The sequence below is a fragment of the Amblyomma americanum genome, chromosome 6, assembly GCF_052857255.1.
Source record: "Amblyomma americanum isolate KBUSLIRL-KWMA chromosome 6, ASM5285725v1, whole genome shotgun sequence".
Taxonomy (NCBI): Eukaryota; Metazoa; Arthropoda; class Arachnida; order Ixodida; family Ixodidae; genus Amblyomma; species Amblyomma americanum.
This window is the reverse complement of record NC_135502.1, coordinates 81739958-81743907: the sequence shown is the minus strand read 5'-3', so window position 1 is coordinate 81743907 and position 3950 is coordinate 81739958. Positions and strand designations below refer to the sequence as shown.

The following is a 3950-nucleotide window of genomic DNA, read 5'->3' as shown; positions in this document are numbered from 1 at the left end:
CGCAGTTTTTTCGGACATACGAAGATATATTTTTATGAAAAATACATATTTTACTTGTCTAGACAGTGCGTAGCATTCAAGACTTTCTTTGTAGCATCTATCAAGCAATAGCATTGGCGATGTCAAGTATGATTAATATATTTGATGCGTCTACAAGTTTTATAAAGAGGAGGCCGCGGTGCAACATGAGCCCCCCTCGATAAACATTTCTGGCTGCGTCACTGCATAGCAGGGCTTATACTTAAAGTGAAGTGTATGCGAGCAGGTGCGATCAGCTGCGCAGAAATCTGTAGAATCCTTTCGTGATTTCGGCCGAAGATGGAAAGGCGAAAATACAGCGTTGGACTGATTCCAATAACTCATATAGTTTTGCACGGCATAGCACCTCAGGCTGCAACAACTACAGCAAGAAGACGGACAAGCCGCTAGCCAAACAAGTCTTCTGGGGCGCATCGATGCAAGGGCGCCTTGAGGAGACGAACACCTGAGCCAGAGGGGGGCGTTTTGATTTTGGTTTGTAATATTTCGCTCTACTGAAGTTTCGCGCGTTTCCTAATTTTGGTGTGTCGTTGACACCAATAGTGCTGTAAAACACGCGTTTCTTGCCCGCAATGTATTCCCGGTTGCTGCTTCTGTGGCGCGGGAATCTTGTAGCAAAGCCTGAATGTTGAAGACGGGCATACGCCCTGAACGAATGCTGTTCATGTTCTTTTTCTTTGCCTTCAAATCAAAGGAAAGTATGAATACAGCTAGGCCATTCTTGAGCTGTGTGTTTTTTTTTGTTTCATGATGAGCTTACGCAGAGTTCAGTGTATAATTAACAAGGGTGCACTGATATGAAAGAGGGGATATCCCGTTTAACTAGGAATAACAAGGGTATTACCGATTTGACAAGATGAATCCAGCGAATAGCTTTTTGGTTTTTGAGCCAGCCCCGGCATGATTGCATCTGTACACTGAGTTGGCATGTGTCAGCCGAAAAGACATGAGAAAGTTTTCATTTACAACTCTTGGTTTCGACATACGCAATACTATGCACGCTATCATGCTGCAAAATCTCGTTTTAATTATAGCGAACAAAGGGGACTTTCTGTGCAGTTCCATAAATTTAAAACTTGTCACAGCGTTTCAAACATGCATCGCCTTTCGCCATTTGTTAGACGAGTTGTTTTTGTCATCCAAATTGCTTTGTCATTCAAACCTCATGGAAGCTTTTGTATTATTTTTCATCGGCTAAATCGTACATTGGCCTTCAGCAACAAGCGGATAAAAAGCGGGGCTCCGCGTCCACGTTCACATTCTCCGAAACAGCCCTGCAGCCGCCTCAGCTTCAGTACAACGGTGCGTATACCACTTCACCGCAGAACTGGAGTTTCCATTCGATATCATATGTTACCGCTGCATTACAAAACTCGGTGCCCGCCTTGTTGGCACTTTCATGTTCCCGAGAAGCTTGAGGGTTTCGTTATATTCGACTAAGATGGAGCCTGATCTCTTACTTATCAAGGCGCCAGTGCAAGCTAGAGCTAGGGCAAGGTAATTTCGCCGTGTCCACAGGATCTCACAAGTCTATGCTTTCAGTGCCATGATAATCAAAATGATATTTACGCATTACTTAACACGCGCGCATCTCCGAAAAGCTATCATATGTAATTAACGAGCTTCGTATCAAATGCGAGACTCCGAAGACATGCTGCTGTCTTCAAAAGTTAGACTAGTGGGAATAAAGACAGCACTCATGCGAATGATGGTCTTTACTGTCTGCCTCCTTAATCTTTTACGCGTTTTCCACTTTTTTCTCCTCGTGGTCAGATATAATAAACAAAAATGCGAAAAGGTGCCGACAAATAGCAGGTGTAATGAAGGTTATAAGATACGCCACAATGGGGGTCGGATGAGTATACACCTCCTGGGAGTATTTATCTTGCCCAGAATCCTCCGCACAGTGCTTTTTCACAATTTAAGTTCATAATTAAGGTGCTTTGTTGGCCGCATTTGTGCTTATTTGCTTTAATTGTATACTTTCATGTCGAGCAGTTTCGGACAAAAATTTTGAAAATTGCGAAATTGTTAAACAGTTTTACGAAATAATAAAGGCAATGGTTCACTCTTCTGACATGTAGCAAAATCTTTCTTTTAAAGACTTTCCATTAATCCTATCGAACATTTAAGACTGGCGTAGCAAACCAATGAGGAATGCTGGTGCACGACGGCAAAAACGTTAATATATAAAAAAGTTAAAGGCTGCCGTCGACTGATCGGCGGATATATTGATTGTTATAACTATTGCATGGTATGAAAAAATTGCGTTCATATAAGGTTTCCTATCAAAAATGCTTTTGTCCCGAGTTCTTGGCTACGATCCAATTACCAGTCCCCGCAACGAAAGTAATCGATTGAGTTTAAATATCATGAATTGATTATACCACAACAGCTTCATTTATGAGTAAAGCGTTTGTTTGTTTCTTCATTTCCGCATAATAATTGAATAATTTTAAACGCCTCGCGCGCACTGACTATAGAACAGCAGCAGTGATGTTTTTTTTTTCGTGCATTCTCCTGCAGACCTCGTTTTTGAACAACGTTTATTTCCTAACATACCACAACTTAACGAAATGTTTCACGTTGACTGCTTACAGTGCTCAAGAGACATGGCAAACCTCTCAAGTCTCATCGTCTTCGGGGCAGGTTTTATAGGTACGAATCTTTAGTTGAGAGCAGAACCGCACATGAACTAATTTAAGCAATAAATGGCCGTGCAAAAAGTGCAATAGCAAGATTTCCCTCTATACAGTTCAACTCAGGACACATGCTAATCTAATGACGGTTAACAGAATATTGCAACAGTTCATAGCCGGAAGAATCTAAGAGTGCTTCATCCCTGCGCCACAAGCAGGCCTTCATTGCAGACCTGTGGGTTCTGAAGTGTGCATTTCCCAGAGCTCCGTCAACTTGGTACAGTGGAAATTACTTTTCTGGCCCGTGCAAGGGAGTGGAGGCTAAACGAATGCTTTCAGGCCCTAGTGAGAGCTCTACATTCTAAAAATAAATGAAACCAGGGCCTTTTGCTGGCACTGTTTGACTTATAACATGGACTTTAAATGATCTATATTACGAATTCTGGTTCGGTTACAAAGAAAGAATATTCTCACTCTGAAATGGAACAAAGAGGGTGGATACAAGAAAGAGAAATTAAGTTGAGGGGTCTTAATGTCCCCAGTTTCGCTCTTAGCCGCATGCTGAAGCGTATTTAGTTTGGCTAAACGTCCGAAATCATTCGAAATTACAGGAATGTGGTTCTCGTCAAGCTACAGAAATATGAAGTTGACGTTAGGCATTACTGCACACTGCACATCTTGTGTGTACGTGCCTCACATTTTTTATAGTTTTCTCAACCCAAGTGTCGGATATCGCGACGTGCACGCTTCAAGCGTCCATTTAAGAATGACATCCGTTCTTTCCTCATGACTTTCTTCGCAGCGGTCGTCCTGACCGGTTGTCAAGCGCTTCCATTCGCTCTTAATGGGAGAGTGCTTTCCACGCCTGACGAAAGAGTTGAAGACATCCTCCAGTGAAGGCAACCCTGATGCCGGCGAAAGAACGCATGCTTTGAGGGAAAGTGGGAATCCAGGGCCATTGGCAGAAACGAGAAAATAAAATGCACAAGACATGACTCCAAATGCATTTCCAGCCTGCTTGGATTCAATATGATTCACATCACTCCAGCAACTTTGCTTTTAATTTGAATGCATGGTTCTGGCATCATTAACTTTTTACGATCTTCAATATTGAGCCCTGATCGATTCGCTATAAGAACACAAAAAACGGAAGTGTTCCCGAACTATAACCTTTCACTGCCCGAATTCTGAAGATTGAGCCCTGCCCGGTCCCACCGAACTCAGGCCCATGGCTTCAAGCGCGGGGCGGGCACGGCCTCCCTGCAGAGTCAC

At 42.9% G+C, this 3950-nt stretch overlaps 1 long non-coding RNA gene across 1 annotated transcript; it reads left to right on the top strand.

Annotated features, from left to right (window-relative positions):
* Positions 1-1211: 1211 nt before the first annotated feature.
* On the top strand, positions 1212-3680 carry LOC144093793 (uncharacterized). The gene is made up of 3 exons (XR_013306332.1): positions 1212-1341; positions 2640-2697; positions 3481-3680. It is a non-coding gene; the product is annotated as an uncharacterized LOC144093793 (long non-coding RNA).
* The last annotated feature ends 270 nt before the right edge of the window (positions 3681-3950 follow it).